The sequence below is a fragment of the Falco peregrinus genome, chromosome 5, assembly GCF_023634155.1.
Source record: "Falco peregrinus isolate bFalPer1 chromosome 5, bFalPer1.pri, whole genome shotgun sequence".
In the NCBI taxonomy this organism is placed as follows: domain Eukaryota; kingdom Metazoa; phylum Chordata; class Aves; order Falconiformes; family Falconidae; genus Falco; species Falco peregrinus.
Window position 1 is genome coordinate 43,093,255 of NC_073725.1, and position 12,613 is coordinate 43,105,867.

Sequence of the window (12,613 nt, forward strand, 5' to 3'; positions counted from 1 at the left end):
ATTTCAGTTTGGAAATTATATTTATTTTCAGTTTTATTTTTATGTAGTTCAGAATGTAATCCCGAATATTTATAAAAAGCACTATGTGAATGTATAGCCCATTTCATTAAAAAAAAAAAAAAAAAAAAAGGGCATGATTTCATAGCTAACACTTTCCAGGCAAAACCATTCATAAATATATAGTTTGATTACTAAAACCGGTCTCACCTGAAGTAATACATCTTACTTTGAATAAGAAGAAATGGTCACATTGTAGACCTTGGAATATCAGAATAATTAAAGCTTTCTCTTAATTCCCCAATACTTAAGAACTTTGAGTATCTTTATAGAAGGAAACATTCTTGACAATAGCTATGATTTTGATCACCTTACTACATTTTCTACAAGTTTTCAATTTGTAATATCTGTGATGCTGTGGTTTGTTTTTTGAAAAAGGCTTGGTGTTGAATTTTAGGGGGTTAATTTTAATCACTTTCAGAGCCTGTTATACTAAAAGTGGTTTGATAAAAATATTATTTACAATTATGTGTTTTGGAGCACTGCATGTGTGTTTGTGCTGCTAAACACGGTATTATTTTTGTTAATCTGTATGTAGTGAATATATTGCAGAGAGTTTTCACTTCAAAAATATTCTGCATATAGTATACTGTTCACAAAGAACACTTAATCAGCTTCTCAGAGGAAATTAGAAAACTAGAAGGATAAGGAAGCATTTAAAAACCTTTTTGAGTAAAATATCAGAAAAACAGAATACTGTAATAAAGTAATTGATCTGCATGTTATAGTCTAATTTATAAAATCAGACCCATTGTGTTAAAATAATCCGTCGTATTAAGAGAGAAGTAGTTCTGATTTGTTTAGGCAGCCTCTGTAAGCATGGACCTTTGAACAATTTTTGTCATGCTTGGATGAGGTTGGCAGGATCAGCTTTTTGAAAGTAGTCTTTGCAGACTTAAGCTCTTTTGCTTAACTGAATTTTCTTAGTTTTTTTGAAATGGAACTAAGTTTTACGCTAAGACTTTCCCTTCCCCTTTCCCTGATGTGTTTGTCTCTAAGCTAACTGGTTTTACTAAGTAGATCCGGTAATTTTAATGTTTCCCTCCCTGTTAATAATTTTAGGACTGAATAAAGCCTTATTGCATAAGTAAGTACTAGAAAAAATAGGCTGGATAATTGAGTAGGGAGCATACTACTCTTCCTCTCTCTTTTGTCCAGTTAACTTTTATCTGCTTCGATAACCTATGGTGAGTGAAAACCATTTACTAAGGAAAAAACCATGTATTTTGTGGCCATCAAATTTCCTTTTCCTTTTGTACATTTTAGCATCGTAAACTGGGTCATTTGTGTTTGAGAAGGAAACAGTTTTCTTTCTTTCCTTACCGTACAGTTCACAGTTACTGTAGCTTGCAAATTGTAGGTGTTCTTTATTAGCATTTCATATATAAAATTTTTGAAAGTTCATTTGCTCTTTGTGAACTGAAATGCTGCCCCACCCCCTGTAAAATGTGCAGGTTTAATTTTTCCAGGTTTAAAAATGCAATTCTACGAACTGGTAGTTATTTAACAATGTAAATATTGTAACACACCAAAATATGGTTTTGGGGAAGATAAAAACTGGTGAAAAACTACTTCAGTTTTTCTTTTTTTGTGCTTTTCAAGTAATTTTTGTAAGAGACTGTACTTTCATTTGTATTCTGGTTTTTTTGTTAAAAAAAAAAGCTTCTGGACAAAGCATGACTTGCAGAGAAATATTTACAGACAGATGAGTAATTTGAGTTGTGAAAATGGGGGGAGAAGTACACCCAGTTGACTTCATTTTTTTTTTCCTGTTCAACCCCAACACAATTTCATAAGAATAGGCTTTAAATAATAAGTACTTTTAGTGTCTTTGCTCAGTGTGTTAATTTTGACCATCTTAATGTCATAGTAAGTTTCCTTTTTCCCCAGCAATTCCAAAAATATTCCCAAAGAATACAGAGTTTTGAAAATGTTCTAAAAGCAGAAGGGACAGAGTAGCAAATTGTGTGCCTATATTCACATGCTGTTACCTAGACAGAATCATAGAGTCATTTAGGATGAAAAGACCTTAAAGATTGTCAAGTCTAAGCATTAACCCAGGACTGACAAGTCCCTAGCTAAACCATGTCCCTAAGCACTGCATCTATGCATTTTTTCAAATGCCTCCAGGGATGGTGATTCCACCACCTCCCTGGGCAGCCTGTTCCTATGCTTGAGCACCCTTTCAGCGAAGAAATTTTTCCTAATATCCAATCCAAGCCTCCCCTGGTGCAACTTGAGGCCATTTCCTCTTGTCCTGTCAACAGTTACTTGGGAGAAGAGACAGACCCCCACCTGCCTACAACCTCCTCTCAGGTAGCTATAGAGAGCGGTAAGATGCCCCCCGAGTCTCCTCCAGGCTAAACAACCCCAGATCCCTCAGCTGCTCTAAGCCTTGTGCTCCAGACCCTTCACCAGCTTTGTTGCCCTTCTCTGGACACGCTACAGCACTCTACATCCCTCTTGTACATCCCTCAAATACTGAACACAGTCTATGAGGTGCAGCCTCACCAGTGCCGAGTACAGGGGGATGCTCACTGCCCCAGCCCTGCTGGCCACACTGTTTGGATCGAAGCCAGCATGCTATGGGCCTGTTTGGCCACCTGGGCACCCCCAGGTTCAGCCAGCTGTCCACCTGCACCCCCAGGGCCTTTTCCACCAGGCAGCTTTCCATAGGAATACACCTCCCAAAATGCTGTGCATAAAGTTGCCTTTCTGAAACCATACTTTTTATTACATTTAAAAAACAAACCTGGAAACCTCACATGCTTGTTGGCTTTAGTTTCTTAAATTAATGGAAAGATAAGCCTATGTTAAATGAAGAGAAAATTTCATAGGTACAGGTTAGGATAGTTCAGAACTTCTTTAAGACTATGCAGATGTCGCTGTAGATAGTCAAATCAGACTTAAAAATGCTTTACTTTTAGAAAACCAAAGCTGGAACATACTGATTTTCATAGGCATGGAAGTTCTCCTTTCATGGAATAGACTTTAAATTTACTGCGTTAAGTGCAATGTTCAATGTGTTTGAGAGGTCCAAAATATGTATTGTAGGGTTTTTTTACTGTTCGAGTATGTTCATGACAGTTTGCATTAAGGGTGTACCCAGCTTAGTCTGTACTCACTGTGAGGTCCGGCTTCGGAAGCAAGCTGTCTTGATTTCTTGATGGTGACTTACTACCTTTCCATCCTGTCTCTAATTGGAGCCTTTGTAATTTTTTTTCTTTCTTTTTTCTTTTTCTTCCTTCTAAGATATTGTTGCCTTGTACTGTCTTGTCTAAAGATGCTGACAAAGGCCTGTGAGGGACTGTACAAGAAAAAAGAAGGTTGTCACAAGCTATAGGTTTTACCAAGTAACCCGTATTTTCCTCATACGGCTGTCTTGGTAAATCCAATCTCATTTCACTGTTATCTCCCTTTTTATTTATTTATTTTTCTAAAAACATAGCTTAAGTACCTTGTCTCAGTTTGTTCATGTTTACCCTGTAGCCCCAAGCAGTCTCCATTTTCAAGACACTGCTGGCATCTTATCTGGGGATCTAAAGAGTCCCCTAGCTGGATGTTCTACAGAACCTGGACAACAGTTTCTGGTACAGGGGCACAGATTTCCTGAAGTTTAGCAATGCATGCTGTACTAACGCTTGGGATCCATGCCACAGGTTCCTGCGATGCCTTTGGGCAATAGCAATTTTCTAGTTATAATCTTTGCAAGTTCTTCTGTATAAAACTTCAGGTTCACTCTTCACCACTGAGATTTTTGTTCTCAAATGTATGTTGTTACCTTGATCTTGCAGGAGACCTTCCTTTCTTTTCTGTGAATAACAAATTCCATAAATATAATATCAAGAGAAAGATATTTTATTTTTTTTTTAGCAGCAGTGCTGGTCTAGTGTCAAATTTCTGTTTATGCTGAGCAGGCATACACTATGTTCCAATTCAAGAAATTAATGTCTTACACAGATTTGTATTCTACTGCTGTAAATGTGTTGGCCTGTGGCTTTTTATTTGTTGTCTTTTCTGGAACTTCTTGCCTAGGCGGTAAAAGAACTTCACTGTCCCCAAGTCAGTGATTCTTTCTAGCTATTTAAACACACTGCACAAAGTAATGGGAAGAGGACTTGGGCGTAGCCGCTCAAATTTATTTTATAAAAATAAAATTGAGTTGTTCTGTTAAATTTGTGGGGTTTTGTTTGTGTGTTCTTTGGTGAAGAGGTATTGAAGTAGAGTAACTTTGTCACTTCAAGTGTAGGGGATAGTGAAAGCATTTCATCTTCAATCCCTTCACTGGGGCAGAATCAGGGCCTGCATCTTGCGCAGCTGTAGCCAGTTCATGAAATATCTTAAAATCATCTCAAGAGAAGCTCCAACTTTCATCCTAAAGAGACTTTCACATGGTCTCAGCCATGGGAAACGTAGGTCTTTGTTTCTTTTAGTGGAGGGTGTTTGTTTTGGTGGACTGTTCCCTTCCAAAGTAAGAACAAAAATACAAACAGAAGAACAGGAAAAAAACTTGTTGGGATTTTTGTGTGTGCATTTGACTATGCTTAGTATTTAGCTGAATTTGCTCTTTCCTTTTTTAGAGTCTGCCCTGTGAAAGAGCCCAGAAGGCAGCAGTGAAGAGAGTAAGTACAAAAAACTTGACCATGACATCAACACTAGCAATAGGAACTTGCATCTTGGAAAAACTTTTAACTTCTTCTAAAATTAACTTGATGATCTTTCAATGTTCAATTTTTCTGTGTTTTGCTTCTTAGGGTAGAGCAATAGAAAGGTGCATACTGTCTGCACAGTGTGGCCGTGCACCATGCAGGCAGGAGAATGAGGCTCTGAGAAAGTGCTTCATGTGAATGATGTATTGGAAAGCAAGTTCTGGAACTGAGCTAAATTTTTGTAATATCAGGTGTGATACAACTATGGTTTTTCTGACTTCCTTACTTTCTGGGACCACAGACATCTCAATCTTTTTTCTCTCAGTATTGACTGTTGACAGTCACACATTGTTTATAGCAGCACAGATCTGGCTCTCTTGAGGTATCGAGGAAGATCAAAAGGCTTTTCACATAGCTGAGTAGCTCAGAAGACATGGCTGTGTGCTGTAAAAGCAAGGCTTAGATTATCACCTCAATATTTTGCTAGGCATTTAACTGAAATTTACTGTAGAAAATTTTAAGATTGTGCCAGAATTAAACTGTTATGCTCTACTATATGGTCTCTCATAAAATAGTTGTGCTATTCTTCAGTTGTGTTTGCTTCTTGTTAGTTGTGCTACTCCTCAAGTTGATTTGGGTTTTGCTGGGCAGAGATAAGCATTTAATATAGAAAGTTTTCCTATATGTAACTGTGAAGACCAATCTGTGTTTGCACACCAGTACGTGTCCCCTAGATGGCAGGAAAGGACCACTTTAACAGTGCCAGACCTGCATTAGCTTGCGTGCTTCAGCATCCACATGAGGGATTTCAAAAAATACACATCCACTTCATTTTACCGAGGTATCACTGGCTAAATCGTGGGGACCATGCTTAGATACAATGGAGAAAGCACACAGGAGAGGAAAGTTGAATCACTTCTTGTGTGGGAGGGAAGCTTATGGCAAGTTTTAAATAAAAAACACATTATTATTTATGGTTAGAATTATATTTCACACCTTTTATTGTTGCTCCATCTGAGAATGGAGACAACAAAAAAATGAATACAATTCCAGAGATGTTTCATTTTTATAATAACCTCTTGTCTCCTGTCCATGACATGCCTTACTTTTTGAGCTTTGGTTGATTGACAGTTGTTCCTCTAAGGCTCTGCAAGGTTGAACTACTACTCCTCAGAATGCCTAGAACATCTGGGATCTGTAACATTTGGACTGTCAGTTGTACCTCTAAAATATACCTTGCTGTGTGTTTAGCTATGATGAGGGTTTTTAGTCTTTCCTAGATACTTATTGCATATGAAGGCTAAATTCAAGTGAAATAGCAGTTTTGTTGCAAGGTTTAGATCATCTTTAACGGTAAGTAGTGCTCAAAATAGCAATGGTCCAAATGTGCAATACCACCAACAATCTTCCATTGCCCAAAATATTTCTGTTGCAGTTGATGTAATCCATGTCTCCTGTGAAACTAATTCTCACTAGTTTGTACAATTGGTGCTAAGTGTTTATCAAAAACATATGAAATTAGAGATCTAGGGAATGTAAAGTGGTACCAAATGCTGCATGGTTTGTGAATATAAGTGAAGCATCTGAGGCACAGTTGTTCCTGCAAGATTTTTTTTTCTCTGATAATCAGATACGGGTGAGAGGAGAAACCAGAACGAAGATTAAACTGTAGTGTTGAAATACTTCTTGCTGAGGAAAGGCTGGAGTGGAGCAAAGCAGTACAGCATGGTGACATGACTTGCTACCAGTTCTTCAGTAATTCTGTCATTTGGAAAGCTGTATGCATTTGTTTTAGATACGGTAATTCATAATAAGAAAAAAGATGTGGTGCTATTTGACAGAATAGGATACCAGTTTCTGTTAAGGAGTGTCTTGCTGATGACTGCCAAAATTTTACTGTCTTCATCAATCCTGGGTTATGCATGAGGCTTGGTTGCCGATGTGAATTCTTGACAAGTGTTCATGATCACGTTCTTGTGGTGGTGAAATGAGGACCTTCAACTATGCTTCTTGTATAAAATGGAACTCTAGATTAAAAAAAAAAAACAACCAACCAAAGAAAAGGTGCCTCTTTAGTGACAGGGACACTTTGGAGTAAGGACGCTGCTTTTCTCTGGCTAACCCAGAGGAGGTGCTATACTGCACCTGCCCCTCTAGCCACCCGTTTGACACTTAAAGCCACCGTTTCTCTAATTGTTGATGAACAAAAAATAATCTCAAAACAATTGTTCTCAGTTTATTTCTAGTTCACAAGTCACTGGTTTTATTTCAGGCCTGAAGAAAGATCTATGCAAAACATTGCCAGTCTGTTCCAAATATGAAAATATTTGGAAAAATTTTTGGTCTAATTATATTTTTAGAAAGACACAAGCTATATGTGCGAAGGTGTCAATTTAGTGTGTATGTGTAATATCAGTATCCTCTCGTGTGCTTGGCACCTTCCAAAATACTTAAACACTTGTAAAATATCAAAGGAGTTTCAAGTCAAATGCTGTGCAGTGAGGATGGAGACAGAAAAAGGTAGAAGAAAGTGCAGGGGAGCAATTGCAGTGATAGGATGCAGTACTCAATAATGAGCAGCGCTGCACACGAAGGTGAATATATCATTTTCTTACTCATCTATTTCTGCCATTGCTTCTTATTTCATATTTTCTCAGTTCATCCTTTTCCGATCACTCCTTTCACTTCTCTCTTTGCACATCCAGCAGAATTCAGGCTAGTTCTGTTTCATTCTCTGATTAAAACTTGGAGTTTATGCTGGATGGAATGAGTCTGGAAGCAGGAAACCTCACAAAAGGCAGTGGCAGTGCAACCAAAGACCTTGCAATTGAAGTGGTAGACTAGAACTGTTCACAGGTAAAAGCAGTGTTAATTTTGGGAAGACAGCAAAATAGCTCTCCTCCAGTCTCTTTCCTTCATTGCTTTGCAAAGCATAGTGTCCTCATGTTTAATCATGGAACAGTATTCAATCCTCAGCTGGGCAGCACATGGACAGAATCTAAAATTATTTTTTGCAAAATACTTTGAAATATGCACAAGAGGAAAAAACAATCTTATATAAATGCAAATGAGATTCTATAATTCTCTCTTTATATTTCATGGTCTCGTGTTTTGTGTGTTTTCCTTTATAATTTTTTTTAAAAAATATTTACATTATTGCTATTGACAAGAGTATTGCCTAATAATTAGCACTTCATTTTTATGTCCACAATGAAAGTTACTGCTTTATAATCTTCATTACAGGTGGAATTGACTTGTATAATTTCAAAGGGCTCATCCTCCATACTGAAAAAAAAAAGAAGTGGTGAATAGTGTGGGGCACCTGAGGGAGTGAAGTCTGTAAGACCATAATTTCTTTCAGCTCTTCTCTAAGGATATTCTTTAATGAAGTGTTGAGCAAGAACTTCTTGAAACTCACTTTCTATTTGTTTCTGCAGCGGATCTTTTACAGCTGCAGAAGTAACTTCTATGTATGAATTGTACCAAAGAGTTTAATGGGTAAAACTTTAGACATCTGTGGGAGTGGGTGGGAGTGGTCATGACTGAGCTCAACTGGGCTCTGAGTTTATAGGGTGAGATTCCATGCTGTTCCTAAAGCTGCTCAGGTGGAAGTGTGTCAAAACCACACACACTTCAGGACTTGAACATGCTTTCTAAGTTGACCTGTAGATCTTCATACCCTGATTTGGTTAGGTATACCCTTTCTGTGGCTGGATTGTCCAGCCCTCAGAAGCTGTCTCCAAAGCCCTACGCAGAGGCTTCTGTGCTGTACAGTGACACGAGGCACTCACTGCATCCACAAAGAATAAAGTGGATCTGCCTGCAGAGATGACTTTAGTGTCACTGCACTCTTCTCCAGAAATGGCCGTGATTACCAGTGAAGGCACTGGAAGCTGAAATGAAAGGTACAAAGATAAAATGTAGTGAAAGTATTGGTTAAAATTTTCAGATGTAACCACTGACCTTTTGGAATTAAATGAATAAAAAGGCACTGTTGGCCAGGAAAATGTCTACTGAGTCTTTCAATGAATCTCAGAAAACATGTTTCAAAAAATCTTGCTGGCTGGCTAACAGTGGTCAAAATCCTCTATGACAATTTTAAGAAAAATATGGCCATTTTCTTTACAAAACAAACCTCTAATTTCTGGCCCCTTATTTTTCAAATTTGCACTTTTAAAGTGGTGTTTTCACTAAAACATTTGAGTGCTTTTCATTTTTTCCATCAGCTTCTCCCACATCCCCTTGGAGGTTTTATTCCATTCTGTAGACAAACAGAACTAGAGCAGAAATGTCACTAGTTTGACCAGAGTCAAAAAGAAAGTCGTTATCAGGTAGTAGGCTTGGACATTTTTTATTCTAATCCCATGTTGAGAAAAGGGCTTTTGCCCAAGCTTTAAAGTTTGACAACAATATATCTTCATCACCAATACTCAAACTCCAGTGTTGAGAAAGACTTTGAATGCACTTTTTAAAAATTGCTTAACTAGAAGTTGGGTGTAGGTTTCAGCTGAGTACACTATAATTAGAAACAAGCAGAAGAATCCAATTGAAAGAATAATGTTCAGACTTATAAGAACATATGAACGATTTTTTAAGGATACATATCTAAATTTCTCTTGCATGTAAAGGAAATTGTAGATAACACTTTGAAGTCTGTCCGGTGGATACTGAACAAAATTTGTATTGATCCTACAAAGGCCCAAACAGTGTTCTTAACCCTGCTTTTCCCATCCAACAGTTGCTCTTGGATTCAGCACCTTTCAAAGATGAATACAAACTCTTGAAATATTTTCCCTTTGCTCTTTTATCAGTAAGTTGCAAGACAGCAGCTATTTATTAGAATCCATTTTTATTTTAGCGGGAAATGTAATATACTATTGCTCTGGAGGAAAATTGGGAAGTAATTACTGTAGAATTAAATCCTATTGCTTATGTGAAAATAAACACAATATAGGAAGCATCTGGGGGCTTGCAGTAGGATAGGTAATCCAACAGTACTCATTCTTCTTTATAGAACTATCTAATTAGGAGTTAATGAACAAAATATTGGATTGGACTGCTTGCAATTCCATACAAGTTTCTTTTGCTTCCTATAAATCTTTTCACCTTTTTGCTTTGTTTTTTGGCTGCAATGAAAATGCGATCTTACATTGACATGAATTGTGTGTGTCTGGGTAATAAGCCATTAAATTTAGTACTTTTGTGATTCAGTTGCTGGTTTGATTGTCTCTTCTGTGCAGTCAGGACTGTTTCTCCTAGTCTGTGCATAATTTTATAAATATTTCTAAAATAAAGAGAAAAAAAGAAGAAAAAAGTGTTAACTATATGTGAGTTGAATTAAGAAAGGGCAAAAGTACTCTCATCAAAGGTCAGACTGGTTTTGCCCCGTGAACCTGTGACTGCCTTCTGCTGTGCTTTGGGAGAGTAAGGACTGTGAGGTTTTTAATTCTGCTGAACAAGTACTAGACAAGGAGCCCATGTGTGAGCCGTGGGCTTTAAATTCCAACCTTTTTCTTTTCAGTTGTTTTTCTACCGACTTCTTTGCAGCTGGGATTTCTCAGCACTGAACACAAGTGCTAAGATTCCTGGGCAGAGACTATACCGGTAACAGAGTAGCAAACCATGGCATACTGCTGTGCCCCTGCTTTTACTATGCCACGACTTCTGGCTTAAGCCAAAGACTCTACAGACTCTCCCAACCAATTACAAGGTACAGACAGTTTTAGATTAAAAATTGTCCAATACACTTATTTACAGCAAGTAAAAATTAGCCATTGAACCTATAAACCCACTTGAATATACATACTAATGAATTCAGGGTTATGGATAAAAATACTTATAAGATTCATGAATATTTGATTGGTTTGAAACACAGATGTCAGTGGCTTTGTTTGTAAAGCCTAGTACTAGAATCAGAGAAAATTTTAATATTGCTAAAATTATGCTAAAATGATCTTGCAACTTCAGGCAAAATAGGTCTAACTGAGGCTAGTAAATCTATTTCATTTCAAAGGAACAGAGCAATAAAACCCTTGAAGCAGGCATTACCTGAAGGTAATTGACTGCATCTATGAGCTAAATGTTCCAAGGAAAAGAGAAGACTGCTTCTAGCTGACAAGGTCAATTATCCCCTCGCTGTGTCCTTTTCGGGTGGTACTGGCATTCTGAACACATCCAAAATTGTTAAGTAAAAATTTTGAGAGCAGAAGAATGTTTCTTTTTTAATAAAATTCCTATTAACTATTTTGAAAAGACAATTATTAAAGAAATTTCCGTTGGAGTAACGCAAAGAAATAGTACTGATCCTACAGATATATGCACTTCACTTCTAAGTAGTAGTTACGTACCTGTTATCACTTGTGGTTGGGTAGAATCTAATAATGGGATTTTTGTGTTTTGTTTGCTTAAAAAACATTGACTGTAAAATGGTATTGTGTGGTAAATACAATTGTAGTTAGATAAATGGTATTGTGCGATAAATACAACGAGTAGTTAAAGGTTGGTGCATAGTTCTTATATTTGGGCATCCCTGAACGCCCTGTTTCTGTCACAGGTGGAATCCTGATGAAGGAGAAACAAATTAAATGTATGTGGGCCAAGTCAGGCAGTGCTGAACCAAACAGGGAATTGGTCAAAAAAAAAAAAAAAAAGTCCATCCACTGGTTCAGGCAGCGTTCTTTCTCTGTTTTGTTTCAGATATCCAAGTTCAGCTGGTGAGTCCCACACACAAGAAAAGCCTCACCTGCTCTCTGTGCCTGGGGAATGTGAGGTAGATGGCTGTCTCAGGCCCTCTCTCAGGATGTTCCCTGAGGAACATCCACAAACTCTTCCCGTAGCTGTTCCAGCTTGATGTCCCTCTTAGGAGCTTCCCAGTGCTGAAACGCAGACCATAACACATCCTTTAGTCTATTTGAGACTTCCCTACCCCGCTTTGTTAATACTGTATATAGATTATACCTTTTCCCTTGTCTTAGCTTCCTGTTCATTTACTTCATAAACAACTTCAGCTGGGAATAGAATCTGTATTACAACATTTGAATTTCATCTGTTTTCCTGCAGCTTTTCTCTCAAGAGCAACAATTACCATGTCCTGATAACATCAGATTGTTCATCTGCGTCCAATTTGAAATTAACATTCTGCTTTCTTTAAAATTGATAGCCCATTCACTTTTTACTGCAGTGTTGTTCATTCCTTCCAATATGTTAATAATGCTGTTTGCACTCTGCCGATGTTTGCATTTGCTTGTGAAATCGTGGGATGATCCTTTTTTACTATTTTCAAGTGATGAGCATATTCTTGGTTTGTGAGTTTGCCACACGATTTAATGTTCTGTGGAACATTCTGTCCTGTTTTGACTCCAGTGTTAACCTCTTCAAGTCCTTCTGCTTTTCTCTCTCTCTTTTGGGTTTTTTGTCATGTCTGTAGTGCTGTATGTTGCTCTGTACATAGTAAGCTTCATCTCTAGTTGAGTGATACTTGACTGGGAAATTTATGATTTCCTTAAAGGGTAATTTTGGGTCTAGTTCTTTAACATTTTTTCCTATGCTCTGTTTTTTATCTGATTCCTTCTAGATTATTTTTAAAAATAGTAAGTTTATCTTCTCGGTCTTTAGTTGGAGATTCCTTCTGCCTGCAGTTACTCTTCACACTATCTATTTAAAAGTGTGCTTTGGCTATTTCATAACTAGTTACATAGTGTCCTGTGGCTGTCTTCCTTTCCTCCTTGAACCCACTTCTAGTAGCCAGAAATGGAAGTTCTGTTTTAAACCTCCTCTTTTGTCCTTCCTGTTTCCAGAACTTTTCTGCTGTTAACAGATATTCAGAGTATTTTCTTAGCTTCATGTGCTCCCTGATACCTTATTCAGTAATTGTTCAAAAGTAGATACCTGCTTTGCTGGCTATCTTA